The sequence below is a fragment of the Panthera leo genome, chromosome F3 (assembly GCF_018350215.1).
Source record: "Panthera leo isolate Ple1 chromosome F3, P.leo_Ple1_pat1.1, whole genome shotgun sequence".
NCBI lineage: Eukaryota > Metazoa > Chordata > Mammalia > Carnivora > Felidae > Panthera > Panthera leo.
In genome coordinates this window covers 61,082,280-61,097,425 of record NC_056696.1, presented here as the reverse complement: position 1 = coordinate 61,097,425, position 15,146 = coordinate 61,082,280, and the positions used below count along the sequence as shown (strand labels likewise).

At 47.4% G+C, this 15,146-nt stretch overlaps 1 protein-coding gene across 6 annotated transcripts in view; it reads left to right on the top strand.

Moving 5' to 3' along the window:
• Window positions 1-15,146, top strand: part of PBX1 (PBX homeobox 1) — a 290,531-nt gene that overhangs the window by 83,621 nt on the left and 191,764 nt on the right. The window lies entirely within an intron of this gene.

Genomic DNA, 15,146 nt, shown 5'->3' with positions numbered 1-15,146 from the left:
GTGGTGGTACCTTTGTGTTCAGGATGGACTCCTGGCCTCCCCCCTTCAGGTGACCCATGCTAACGCTGGCCTTCAGACGTAGCTCGGTCCGTGCTGTCCATCACTCCACTCTCTGCCTTCCAGAACAAATGGACCGTGTGTGTCTCTTTCCCTTGACAAGATGTTCTATAATCGTATTTTCTGGCCTAAAACAAAATTAGTCTCTTAAATGTAAAACTCTTCTCCTGCACTTTTCGTAATGGATCGCTTTCCTTCGGGGATTATAATGCTTAGTAGAAGGGGCCAACCCATCTGTTTTCACACCATCTAGGGAGAAGAAGGTGTTAACCATTTTCTGAGGAGGAAACTAAGGTTCTGTCCGTGTTGAAGGCAGACAAAACTTTTGTTGGGAGTCAGTCTCTAGGCCTTAAACCCAGGACGTGTCTGAAAGAATTGTCATGGCCCTTAACTTTGTGATACCTCATATCTACTGGGGTTTGTTTGTTTGTTTGTTTGTTTTTTCCTGTGTGTGAAACAAGTAATTTTATGGCAGCAGTTGTTCATATCTGTGATTTGGAGTCATGGCCATGTGGCTTCCTACGTGATGACCAGCTAAGTTCACGCATCAGGAGCCCCCACTGTTCACACCTGGCCTCCTGCATTCTTTACATCTGGGAGGCAGAAGCCCTAGCAGATTGGCAGACCCCGCCCCCCAAGGGGTTGGATAGGGAAAACTTTGATTCAAACAACTGAGAATGACCCGTGTTGGTCTGTTCTAAGTTTGAATTCTGTCACTGATCCAGCCTCCGTATACTTTCCCTTGAATAAAAAAGATGATGGCTTTCTTTTCCCTTCTCATAATATTGCTAGCTTTGGGGGTTTTCTGAAAACCTTGCCTGAGAAGTCCATGGCCAAAGAAAACAGCGATACTTGGCCTTTAAAGTATGAGCTGTGGCTCACTTAACGTCCTGTCTCTGAAACAGGCTGAGAAAGAGGGGAAGGTTTCTGGGAAGGGCTGTGGCAGAAGGTCTTAGCTGTGGCTGTGGGATCCGCAGATTGAATTAGGGAAACATCACACTCCAGATCCCAGGCCTGGGCTTCACGTTGTGGCCAACTGGATAGAGTCTGCTCCTTTTGAACCTGGGGAAGCCACCTTTCCCTTCGGCGAGTACAGTGTCGGGGCTGGGGGGGAGGTGCTTTCTCCCTGCTCCTGTCCATGGGGGATTATTTCTATTGGAAGAGGGGGGGTCCCGACTTAGCCTGATTACAGCCAGTGCATTTCTTCTGCATTGTGCGAGGAAGAGGAGGCCGTGGCCGCCCCTAAGACCTTCCTTGCCAGTAAACCCTCTTGACAGCTGGTAACTGAGAACAGGGTGCTTGCTCTTCTGGGTGGGCAAAACCCTGTCTGGATGTAGCTCATGCTGGCTGGATTTTCTTTGTCACCCCCCTGCCACCCCCCCTCACCTTTAAAACAAAACATGTACAGAATCAAGTATCTCTGTCCCTTCGTCTTCACCTCTGCTTTCTTTCTCCCTTCCTTTCCTCCTTCCAGTGCTGCCTTTAGCAACAGGGAGAGACGGAGTTATAGTGGTTGAAGGTAGGGGGTGGTGGTGGTGCCACTCAGGAAAAAGAAATCAGCTGAGAGAGAGAGAGAGAGAGAGAGAGAGAGAGAGAGAGCTTCAGGCGGGGAGGCGGGAGGAAAGCACCTTCCAAGCATCGCAGACCAGCTCCCAACCTCCCTGCGCCTTCTCTCTGAAGGAGGGTGAGGCATTTGGTTTGCGCCAACATTAAACTGATAAATGAAATTTGTACGTTAAAACAATGATAATTTAATTGTATTTTCTTTCCTTCTTTCCCATCCACGCTTCCTCCTCCCCCTACCTCTTACTCACTCTTCGGCTTTGGGTAAGGGGAGGGGGGGTGGCTGTGGGGAGGGGGGGCCTTGCAAGCTGTCGGTTTGCATTGTGTGGACGGGGAAAGGTCTCTACCTGGCTCATTTTGTCCCCTTTGCTTAGGCTGTCACTGCTGACAGTCCTCATGTTTATTTCATCTCGCGTGGTGGCTGTCTCGTTTCCCTACCCTCCGATGTCATTAACGCACAGAGAGCGGGCCCTGCAGTGTTGAGCCTAATGAATTCCGCTGTGGCTGCTCTGCTCCCCACCTCGTTACCAAAGCTCAAGGTGTCAAATTAAACCCAGCCTAGAGAGAAAGAGAAAGTGCGGGAGAGAACGCCAGAGCAGGGGAAGAGGGAGGTGTGGGGAGCACATAAACAGCCCTCCCAAAAAAACGCAGGTGGGGAGAGTTGAAAAGAGAGGGACGCCACAGATGGGTGACCCAGTCCACTTTAAGCAAGGTGACATCCAGGTCTCTCAGTGGGACCTAATGACCTACCCCACACGGAGTGGGGTTTTGCACCTTGGCCTTGGCTGCGGTTTGTTGCCTTTTTCTCATTGCCTGATTGATTTATCCTCATGGTTTATGCAGATTGGGCACCTTGCAAACCAGGCAGAGCAGCTAGAGGGAGGGAGAACAGGCAGAGCTTATGGAGGGTGTGTGTGTGTGTGTGTGTGTGTGTGTGTGTGTGTGTATAAGGAAATGTGGAGACGAAAGGAACACTCCTGGTTTAGTGACTCTGATCAGCTGCAGAAATCCATGTTTTAAAACGGTGGAGGGGCGCCTGGGTGTCTCAGTCGGTTGAGCATCCGACTCTCGGTTTCGGCTCAGGTCACGATCTCATGGTTTGTGGGATCAAGCACCGCGTTGGGCTGTGCGCTAAGAGCATGGACCCCTGCTTGGGATTCTTTCTCGCCCTCTGCCCCATCCCCTGCTTTCTCTCTGAATGAATGAGTGAATGAATGAATGAATAAACAAACAAATAAAATGGTGGAAAGCTGGGCACCTGGCCAGCTCAGTCGGTGGAGCCTGAAACTCTTGATCTCATAGTCGTGGTTTCTAGCCCCACCCTCGGCATGGAGCCTACCTTAAAAAAGAATCTTAAAATGGTGGAAAGAGAAAAATCATCACATAAATTAAAATTATCCTAATGGAGGCACTCTCTGGTAGATTCCCTTTACCCACACCCACCCCAATCTGGGAAATAATATTTCTATCGTCTCTTTTGTATATAACATCATATTATTTACAGCATGTTTCTCTATGTTACTGGTATTTTGTCATTGGGGTATTTTGTTTGAATGACCTTTAATAGAAGTCTCCATTTCACAGGATGGGAAGTGTGTGGAGATGTTACCTCACTTGTTCAAGATGATGGGGGTGACAGGGGTCATAGTTTAGGTCTTCTCTTTCTGGAAGTTCATGTTTTTTCCCTTATACCACAGAACTTCCTAGATTTAGTCAAAGGTGGGAGGAGATTGGTGCTGAATTTTAAAAACTGCAGTAAATTTACATACAGTACAATGGATAGAACTTAAGTATATACTTAGATGTGTTTGACGAATGAAGTTACCCATGTAACCAACACCCAGTTAAGACACAGAGTCCTTCCCTCACCCTGGAAAGTTTCCCTTTTTTTTAAAAAAAATGTTTATTTATTTTTGAGAGAGAAACAGAGCACAAGTTGGGGAGGGGTAGAGAGAGAGGAAGACACAGAATCCGAAGCAGGCTCCAGGCTCCGAGCTGTCAGCCCAGAGCCCGATGTGGGGCTCAAACCCATGAACCACGGGATCATGACCTGAGCCGAAGTCGGACGCTTAACCAACTGAGCCACCCAGGCGCCCCTGGAAAGTTTCCTTTTGCCACTTTGAACTTTAGTTCACCCCCAACCTCCATTCCAGATAACAACTGTTCAAAATTTTTACCATCACAGATTAATTTTGCCAGTTCTTACATTTTATATTATTGGAATCATGTGGTATATATACAGTTGATCTTTGAATAACATGGGTTTGAGTGTGCAGGTCTAATTTTATGAGGATTTTTTTCAATAAATACATTAAGTGCTGTGAATGTATTTTCCTTATGATTTTCTTCATAAAAATTTCTGTAGCCTACTTTATTGTAAGAATACAATATGTAATATGTAAAACATACAAAATATGCGTTAACTGTTTATGTCATTGGTAAGGCTTCTGGTTAACATTACGCTATTATTAGTTAGCGTTAGAGGAGATAGAAAGTTAAGAATGGCAAAACTCAAAAACACAAGAAACAATAAGTGTTGGCAAGGGTGTGGAGGAACAGGACCCCTCGTGCACTGTTGGTGGGGATGCAAACTGGTGCAGCCACTGTAGAAAGCAGTATGGATGTTCCTCAAAAAATTAAAAATAGACTTACTATCTGATCCAGTAATCCCATTACTGGGTATTTACCCAAAGACTACAGAAACACTAATCCAGAAAGATATGTGCACCCCTGTTTATCGCCGCATTATTTAGACTAGCCAAATTACGGGAGCAGCCCAAGTGTCCATTGATGGATGGATAAAGAAGATGTGTGGTGTATTATATACAGTGGAATATTACTCAGCCATAAAAACAAATGAAATCTTGACATTTGTGATAACACGGATGGGTCTAGAGAGTATACTGCTAAGTGAGATAAGTCAGTCAGAGAAAGGCAAATACCATATGATTTCACTCACATGTGGAATTTCAGGGACAAAACAAGTGAACGAAGCAAAAGGACGTAAATCAAAAAAGCAGACTCTTAACTCTAGAGAGCAAGCAGATGGCTACCAGAGTGGGGGTGGGTGGGAGGATGGGGGAAGTAGGTGAAGAGAATTCAGAATACACTTGGGATGTGTCCTGAGTAATGTACAGAATTGCTGAGCCACTGTATTGTGTACCTGAAACGAAAGATAACACTGCATGTTAACGATACTGGGGTTAAAATGAAAAGGAATACCTCAGTGAATCGATTTGCAACTACCTGCGGGGGTTGGAACTCCGAACCCCCACATTGTTAAAAGGTCAACACTGTCCTTTTGTGCCTAGCTTTTGCTCATTGTAATGTTTTTTGAGATTTTTACGTGTTGTTGCTTGGATCGATTGTTTATTGCCAAGTGGGTAGATAGTCTGTTGTATGAATGTACCATTATCTGTTTATGCAATCCCACTTGAGGTTTTTTTTTTTTTTAAGAAAAATTTTGTTTGGGAATAATTTGATGTTGAAAACAGTTGTGGAGCACAGGGTCACCTGGCCTGGCTGTGCCGGCTTCAGTCGCAGGGCCATGCCGCCAGGTGAGAGGGAGGGGAAAGCAGAGATGCCCACGACCCAGGCTTCATGGCCACACACCTTTCACACCTTGGCCCACAAACCGATGCTTTAAATTCGCTTGGGACTTATTTTTCTCTTTGCTTGGAGTTCACGGTCTGGTTCGTTGTCCCTTGCTGTTAATGACCGTAAGCACAGCAATAGAGCAAGATGCCCTTCTTTGGCATTTTGTCACTCTGGGTTGGTTGCTTGACTTTGGAATTCCGCTGCCCCTTCTCTCAAGATCAAAGTGGAAGTTTATTTTTGAGAAGCTTCTGCCATTTCCTTTCCAAATAGGAGAGTGAAGTCAAGGGCGTCACTAATTGAAACTAGAAATCTCTGGCAGGTATTAAGTACAGTGAACGGGGGAGCCTCTAGTTATAGGGACAATCTGGAAAACTTTGTCGGATCATTTGGCAACTTAGCAATGAGCAACTTAGCATTTGGCAACTTAGAACAGCAAGAGAATTCAGGTTCCCTGACATAACCCAGTACTGTTCCCTTGGACAGTGTGTGTGTGTGTGTGTGTGTGTGTGTGTTTCCAAGGAATTGCCACTTGAAAAGTGGCCCGACAGAAAAGAGAGGCCCAGCCGTTTGTGCTCTGGTTAGAGTTGACATCAGGGTAAGATACGAGTTCTCAGGTTTCATTGATGTGAACTTGTTAATAATCCGCTGTCTCAGCCTTGCTGAGCACATTAGAACAGCACAGATCTAGAGGGGTTTGCAAAGATGGGGACCAGGAAAGCAAGAAATCCTAGAGTTCAAATTCGTTCCTTCTTTAAATTGTCCCCAGTGCTGTTTGGACTTTCTCACTAGCCTAAGTGGGGGGCGAATGGTCTGAGAGGAGAGGTGTGGAGGCATCACATCAACCGTCCTACATTCTCTGCCCCCCACACACATGAATTTATAAGATACACACTTACGTAGCATTATAAACGCTTGTTCAGGAAGGACTCCGTTATCGTGAGCCCATGAAAGAACCATGGCACTTTAACCGAATCTTAAGCATTTGTTTATTCATTTAGTAACATTTCTTGAACTGGGGATAATAAATAAATAAATAAAGTCAGCTTTGCCTTCGGTGGGGTGGGGGGGGGGGGACACAGCTGCGAATAGCATGTGATACATGTTGTTACCGGGAGGAGCACGGAGCGTGATAGGAAACGGAAGAAGGGTCCCTAGCGGGTCAGCTTGTGCTGGGGATGGCGCCTTAGCGAAGGACACTCGGGGGAAAAAACTGATTTTATGGAAGTTATCCAAAAGGAGTTATTCATGAATTCAGCATACCTCCCCCCCCGCCCCCCCCATCTCTGACATCTTTCTTGGGCACCTGTTTTCTGCAGGGCACCGTGCTCATGCTATGGGGTGTGGTCTGGCTTCTGAAGTCAAAAAGACCAGTGTTGCATAATAGGACTGACGAGGCACATGGGCGTGGGGACCACTTTTAACCTCCCAGAGAATGAGCTACTGCTGGTGTTGGCCCATTGGGACGATCAAGACGGTGTGGATAATTCTGGCAGAATGCCCGTTGGATTTTCTTCTTGCGGTTGACCTCGTTTTTACGTCTGCTGGTCTGGAGTTCCAGTTCACACCTCCTTGATGTGGCCATCTGTTTTCTTGTCTCGTTTATTTGTTTGCGCTGGGCTTTAGGGATCTAAAGCATTGTATACAGTTGGCTGGTATATTTGCTCTAATCCTCTTACGTGGCACGGGTAGGTTGCTTTCATAATGGAACTATTGCTATATTGTTAGAACCTAGTACTTGATGGAGACTTAGTATGACAAATGAGGGAGTGGCTGCCTTTGGAATCAGTAGGTATATGGAACAGGAAGGTGATGTAACTATTCCCCATTATAGTATATTCCACTTTGACTGGTATGGATCATATGTGGATATTCATCCTTCAACTGCAGATAGACAGTAGAATTCTTTTTTTTTTTTTTTAAATTTTAGAGAAAGCTCCACCAGGGGAGGGGGCAGGTGGGGGGGGAGAGAGAGAGAGAGAGAGAGGGAGGGAGGGAGGGAGGGAGGGAGAATATCTTACACAGGCTCCTTGCTCAGCGCAGAGCCCAATGTGGGGCTTGATCCCACGACCTTGGGATCATGACCTGAGCTGAAGTCCAGAGTCAGATGCTCAACCGACTAAGCTACCCAGGTGGCCCTTACGTGGTATAGTCTTAAATGTTTTAGAAATGATATTTTTAAGAGAGTCAAAATGAGATGCTCTCATTATCTGATTAATTGAGCAGAGAAAGTGGGCTGCTTAATATAATGAATAACTCTTAGGATCTATTGGTAGAGTTCCTGAATGGGAAGAAATGCCACATATGTGTTGGTCTAACACATAAATAAGTAAGTAACTCTGGCCAGGTAGCTTAGGCAAGTATACAGACTGAGGAACGTAGAAGCAAAATCAGTCATGCCCTAATGAAATCTCCATTATAGTTGACTGATTAATCATCTTTGTCAAGTAAATAATAACTCGGAACGGGGAAAAGATTAGTATGTCTCTCAGAAATTTTTGTCCCAGTTGTAGAATTTGCCTGTAGAATCTGTATTCTTCTGCTGGGTCTTAAACCATTGCAGTTGGAAAAATGTTAAAAAGTAGTAGAATTCATCTCATCTGAGCTCATTTAGATCAGCAAACTGGTAATGGTGAGTGTTTTCATTTCCCTGAAACTAAATTATAAGAAAAAAAAAAAATACTTGTTCATAGCATTTCAAGACGAAGTAGGCTCTCAAATCTGTATGGGACCAAAACACATCTATTCCTTTCATCTTAGATAAATTATGAGGAGAAAACTGTCTAGAATTTGGCTGAAACATGGCATGCCATTTGATGTCACTGGAGGATTTGCTGTGTCAATTTAAGATTGAGTGATAGACAGTGAGGAAATGAAGGAGAACCCTGCTCACTGTGAAATAGAAAGTAGAAGGACGGTAAAATGCTAAACCGTACAGGAAATTCTTGTAATACGACTAATTGTGGATGCTGGTATCCTCGTGTTACATAAATGGTATATACCCTCGTGCTGTTCTGTTATCTTTCACATGTTATGTGGGATGTATTATATGGTTATACCGTATCGAGGGCAGATGATAAGATTCTTCGTCAGCTGGTGACCCAAGTGTGCGTTTCCGAATGGGTTAACTGTGGGTAATTTGTATGACACCAAAGCTGTGTTACACATGAAATAAATACTCTATCTGGGGTATTTGACTAAAGCAATGATATTAAGACAGCATATTCTAGTCTATGCAAATGAGCTTAACAAACAAAACTAAACATTAGGGGGTGTATTGGTACTGTCTTCCACAGGGTGCAGAAATAACAAGGACATATGTAAAGATAAAAAAGAGTGGACTCCGAAAGACAAGCTTCTGAAATATGTGGCAATTGAGGGACATCGGAGTGGAACACTTATTTCAGTGACCAGGGTCGTTCTACCCACTTTAGCTAAACATTTTTAGGGCGTAGGAAATGTGTCATGCGTCGGTATCATACTATTCAGAAGGTGGGGACATCTGCTGTCTGTCATGTAACTGGGAGACTTTTATCTCGACAGTAGACAATAATAATAATATGGTAAATCAAACCTCATATTATCGCTGATGTATTAAAACTGGGATTAATCGAAGCAATAGAATCAAAATAACAGTAAATGCTTATGTACTATGTTGGCTAAGATTTACTTCAATATCAGAAATAAAACAGTCTCTCAGTTCTAGCATGTTCCATGACACCTGTTTTACGAGGGCAGAAACAAGACAAGAAATCCTTACCAGGTGCTAATCACAACTCAGTTGGTCCTGAACCATGGGACGTTGGATGTTGAGTCCATTCACATCGCACTGTTCGGTCTGACATCATGTGATCTGAGTGCACCTGTTTGCCTTTTTGGTCTGCTCGAGTGGAAAGGGGGCTTGCTTTTACCGCAGTAGGGCAGTCGAGGAAAGGAATGCCCCTTTTCCTTCCTGAGTTAGATTTGCCATCCTCTTGCCTTTTGCTTACTCACCCTGATCTGTGTGGCTTTATTGACCATTGTGGTTTAAGCCCGTGGAGCCTGCATGCTGTTTGGAAAGGAAAAGTGATGGACAGATAGTCCCAGAGTTAAACAGACTCCTCATGCCCCTGCTACTCGATGACTTGCCATCTTGTCATCCTGGTGGCTTTGGGGATGGCCTCCTGCTAAGGTACCTCTGAAGACATGCCTCTCGGCGGCTCTGGTGTCATGGCTGCTGGCATTTGTGCCGTGACGCCAGGCAGATTCTAGAGGACAAGGGTGTGAGGAGAGCGATGGGTGGCAGATGGGAAGACCTAAAATTCAGAAGTCGGTCCCTTTCTCTTGTAACCATGAGGGCATCCAGGGGTTGTGGTTATTTCTCAACTAATAAAAAGAAGAAAGGAAGAGCAAAAGGAAGGGGAACAGAGGGACAAAAACAAAAACAAAAACAGATTGACCTTACAACCCACTCCGATCCTGCAGCCGTGATTTAATGCGCTTGTGAAAGTGACCCTGTACCCAAACACCAGGAAAGCGAATGCTGTCATTTAAAAAAAAATTTTTTTAATGTTTATTTATTTCTGAGACAGAGAGAGACAGAGCATGAACCGGGGAGGGTCAGAGAGAGAGGGAGACACAGAATCCGCAGCGGGCTCCAGGCTCCGAGCTGTCAGCACAGAGCCCGACGCGGGGCTCGAACGCACAGAGTGTGAGATTGTGACCTGAGCCGAAGTCAGACGCTCAACCCACTGAGCCACCCAGGCGCCCCAAGGATGCTGTCATTTTTAAAGGTCCACCCCAGCCCGGTGTGTACATCGACCAGTTGAACACTGCTTTGCGTCTGCCGTGGTCGCAGGGGTTTCTCGGAATTTCAGTTCTTGCGTAAGAATGACCAAAATACGTACAGATGTTACTAGAGATAGAATCCCAGAGATCTGTTAAAACGGATCATTGCTGTGACAGTGCCTCGGCATCACAAGCAGTGGAACTAGAGCATTTGCTCTGGAAGGCAGCTCCACACCCCTGAGTGTGTTTGACAGTGTATACAGTGCGGGGTCACGGAAGTAAACACTGGTTTTTAACATTTATTTATTTTTGAGACAGAGAGAGACAGAGCATGAACGGGGGAGGGTCAGAGAGAGAGGGAGACACAGAATCTGAAACGGGCTCCAGGCTCTGAGCAGTCAGCACAGAGCCCGATGCGGGGCTTGAATTCACATACCGCGAGATCGTGACCTGAGCCGAAGTCGGACACTTAACCGACTGAGCCACCCAGGCGCCCCAAACACTGGTTTTTAGAGTCAAGCCTGAATGTGGCATCCCAGTTCTACATACCTACACGCAAGAGCGAGCCTTATGACTTTGGGCGGGCTACTTAACCTCTCCAAAGTCAGGCTGATGAAGAAAATGGGGATTTTAAGAGCTACCTTATACTAATAAATAGGCAGTATTTATTGAGCACCTACATATCAGGTGCTGTTCTCATCACTCGATACATATTATCTATTTGAATACTCACCACCATCCTCCAAGGGCTATGGCTGAAGAAACAAAGGACAAAGAGCCTGAGTAACCTGCCCCGGTGTGGAGTCATCAAGTGGCCTGATGGTCGACTCTTGAGTTTCTAGAACCCTCACCCAGATCATGGGGAAGACAGATGGCGGCCCTGCCGATCCCTCGTGCAGCGCAGTGCCTGGTGAGTGGGAGGCACTTACAAAGTGTGGCTTCCGTCACAGCCCCTTTACTCCTACTCGTGGACGGTGAGACCCGGGCACGCAGAAGAGCTATGTTTTCCCCGAGTTGCTGGAAATTCGGTCTGTGGTGTCAAGCTCTAGAAATCATGTCCCGGGCACGTGCCCCGATGTGAAGCTGTGAACCGGTTTGTGTCATCTCCGTTGGGGACGGGGGAAGGTCCAGTTGGAGTACGATTTGGGGCTTCCACGTCGTAAGTCCTGAGGCTGCACACGTGGAGGGCAGCACAGGTCTTTTCCTTCTAAGCTTCAAGCGTGGGACATGCCCCTGTCTCCCACCTCGTCATGGGAACATAGCCCCCCTTCCCTGGCAGTGATGCCTGAGTTCTCGGGGAACAGCAGCCATGGTTTCGATTTCCCCTTGTCCCCCCACCAGCGCCTTGTGTCGTCGTGACCGTGCGCTGTGTATTCCAAAGCCATTTGCCGAACCACTGGAATTGGGAGCGAGGAGGGGGAGGTTGGGTTTGGAGCGAGCAAGCAGGGGACAAATCCGAGAAGAGCGGCCTCTCCCCCCGCCCCCCAACAGGCTCCTGCGGACCCCGCTTCTCCCCTCTCCCTGGCAGCTGGGCCTGAACGCCTGGCGCCTGGCCGATGGGAAATAGGTGCCCGGCCTTGAATTAGTGGGGAGATGAGCAGAACGACAAGACGACAGAGGCGACAGGAGGATGGAGGGGTGGGACTGGTGGCATGGTGTGGCCTCAAAGCTGGCGGCGCCCTGCCCGTCTCCTGACTGACTTCCTGTGACCCACACTGGCTGTGCGCTCGGCCGCCTCTGCTTAGCTTTCTGAGTTGGTTTCTCCAGGCTTCCTGTTGATTCCGTGAGGCACTGCGTATCTGTCCAATAAATTCCGCTCCTCAGCAGGTGAGCCAGAGTCCATTCCTGCTGTTTGTGACCCAAAACCTTGACTGGCAGAGGACGTTCGGGGGGGGGGGGGGGTCACATGCTGTCTCAGAAACTGCTTCCCGGAGGAAAGGGAGCAGGGGGGCAGGGCCCATTGTGTTTTCCAGGGTGGATCAGGATAAAGACGCGGTTCTCTGAGTGAGCGAAACAGTTCTGGTAGAAAAGAAGCTGTAAGCAAGCCCGGGGAAGGAGGGCGCCTGGCTCTCGAGTATATACGGGAATGTTGTCTGAGCCTGAAATACAGGTTTGGGCTTCGCAAGGAGGCCTTTGGGGACCTTGCCCACAAGGGACGTGCTGGGGCCTGGAGCTTTGGGGAACTCCCACCCGGGCTCGAAAAGCAGCTGCCGGGAGGCCTCTGGGCCGCACCGACGGGGCAGAGCTGAGGAGACTCATGACACCTGCGGGTTTTGAGAGATGGGCGAGGGATCCAGGACACCGTGGGGACCCCCTCCTGGGGAAGAGGGAACCGCTTCTGGCACGACGTACACTTCCTTTATATTAACTTGTGGCTCCTTGTCACCTCGTTAGCCCGAGAAGGCGATGGCGGCGAAGTCCGCCACCTGGGCGAAGGAAGAAGGAAGCGGTTTTGTCTACAGGTCGCACTTGGTGGTTGTACTGACACCTGTGTTCCCGCCGCTTCCTTTTCTTGGCTAACAAAACAGTGCTGCTGTCAGGCACGTGACCCTGGACTGAAGCTCTCCAGCGCATTGGCTGGTCGTTGAGCTTGGAACACCCAAGCACGAGATGCATCTTTTCTTTTCTTTTTTTTCTTTTTTTTTTTTTTAGTGTAGTCTTTTATTTCTAACACTGCTGCAGATCGTGGTCTGTGCCTCTAAACAAATAATGTATCAACCGTTGGGACGACTCAGCCCCTTTCTAGGATTTATAAACTCCTCCCTCACAAATTCTGTGTCGGGTGAGCGGTACCTGCCTGAGCCGTGGAGCCGGGCGCCTTCATGGAGATCTCTGCGGTGCTCCCACCGGGGAGGACCACCAGAGCCTCGGCACGTCGCGGTAGCTCAGGGCTTTTGCAGGTAGACACGTTGCTTACGGCAGTCCTCGCTCACCTTCCTGAAGTTAAACACAGGCGGGAAGTGGCCAAGAGCAAAACCAGTCTCTTCTCTGGTTTCCTCTGCATCCACCGACTCTTCCTCGTCGGACTGAATTCTTTCTCAGTTCAATCCCCGCCGCCATGTTCTTAACCTTTCTTCTTGAGCACCCATAGCGGTCAGAAAGAAGAGGAACGCGAGTGCTGAGCGTCCGTGCGTGAGCCTGGCAGAGTGCGCTCTCTCCCAGGTGTCTGAAGGATGTACCCCCTTGGCATGAGTGATCAAGGTCCCAGTGGTTTGTGTCCAGGGTCTTTCCACATCCACAGGGAGAGCCCAAGACCCTTTCCTCCATGTGGCCTAGCGGCCACCGGCAACTTCACCATAAACCAGCCTCTCCTATTGATCTTTGTAATTTTATTTTTGGTATCCCTGGGGACATAAGCATTTCCAGCTCAGTGGAAGTTAAAGATAGTGTCAGCTCTTTTTTTTTTTTTTTTTTTTTTTTTATTTCAAGTATTCAAGCAGAGGTGACTAGGTTGGTTATAGAATTAAAAAGGGGGGAGGGAAGCCTGCAGACCTGAAAGCATCCACTCCCATAGAGAGCATCAATTTCATGAATGGTTTCTTCTTAAATACTCTCTAAATCCTATTAAATCAATTCCTTCCAGACTTGAAGAAAGAGTCTTTTTTTTTTCTTCTTAAATACCTCCTCGGTCTGTTTTTGGAATGCTCAGCCTGACTAGACGTCGGGCCTTCTAGGAGACATGGTTTTGGCAGAGTTCACAGGATGCGTCTAGAATACCTTGAAGTCCTGGAAAGTTCCGGGTGCGTCCTCTATGCCACCACCTGTACCCAGTCAGTCTTGAGCTCCCGCAGTAAGATATGGTAGTCTGGTGCCATGCATGATGGCACAGGACACGCTGAGGAGACCCTTCTGGCGAGCCTGGATTTCCCCCCCGGACCTTGGCGGGGAGCTTGGGCTTTGAGCTTCCCCCGGGGTCAAGGTGTCCTGCACAGCCTGATGGCAGCGGATGCCTTTGTTCCGAAGCCGTTTTGGTCTTTTCCACAATTTCCCGGAGTTTGGTTACTTGGTTATTATGATCACTCTTTCTCCCCCATTGTTACCTTCTCCTGATGCAGAGGTTTATCATTCTGTGTTGTACATCCCTATGAACGCGCACATATATTGATTTTCTTTTGGTAGAAAGTGGTTAATGCGCAGGATTTTGATCAGAACTAGTTACGTCCCGCCCAGCTTTGTAACTTTGAGATGCCTCTGCAGAAGCCACAGCAGCCCACATATGTCAGCCAAAGGGATGACTTAAGCAAAATGTGAAGTTGCTTTTTTTTTCTTCCCCATTAAGTCTTTTATCTTGAGATTTGGTCAGAGCAGAAGGTATCTTAGTGGGGCACCTCTCCCCGTGGATACAACATGATGTAGTGTAATAATATGTTACTGTTTCACGAAACGCAGAACCCGCTCACCATGGTGTGCTTTGGGCTCTGGCCCGTAGCTTGCCTGATCGAGGCTCTGAAGGCAGAGATCCTCATCATCGACGTGCTGTGTGTTCTTTAAAAGTAAAGCTATATCAAAGATACTTACATTTAATGAGATGATTGCACCTGTCTGTCACTGCAATTAAAACATTTATGAGATCATCGAACACTTTTTGAGCGCTCCTCAATGTACTGCTCTTGGTATGATATCCTATCCATCATAGTCCTATGCAAATAATTACATTAGCAAAGTATGGGGAAATGTGTTGGCGCCTTCAGTAAAATATCAATTGCCAGGTAGGTTGGGGTGAACCCTAGGCCACCTTTCATCGTACAGCTCTGACTCATCAGATGACGTGCAAGTGAATTAGTCTTCCCAGGAGCCAAGAGTGGAAGGAAGTTAGAGATGGTGATCCCGTGTACGGGAATCCCAGTGCCTGCTGAATGGTACCTGATGCTTTTGTCAAGGGGTTTCAAGCAGTCTCCCCACGTGTGGCCGGTCAATCCCGAAAGAGGAAGACAGTTGCTTTGTTGGTCCGAAATTGGCAGCCACTTTGCGTCTGGGGAGTATTTTGAATTATGGATATTAATCCAGGCAGCCGAGGGAGGTGGCTGTATGGCGGTGAGCAAGACACGGATGTCTCGATGAAAGTAGATGAACTGGGGCCAGGGAGCTCAGAAAGTACGAGTCTCCCTCATCTCCACACGAAGGCGTCTTTCCTTCTCATGAGGATCGGACAGTGACCAGCTGGG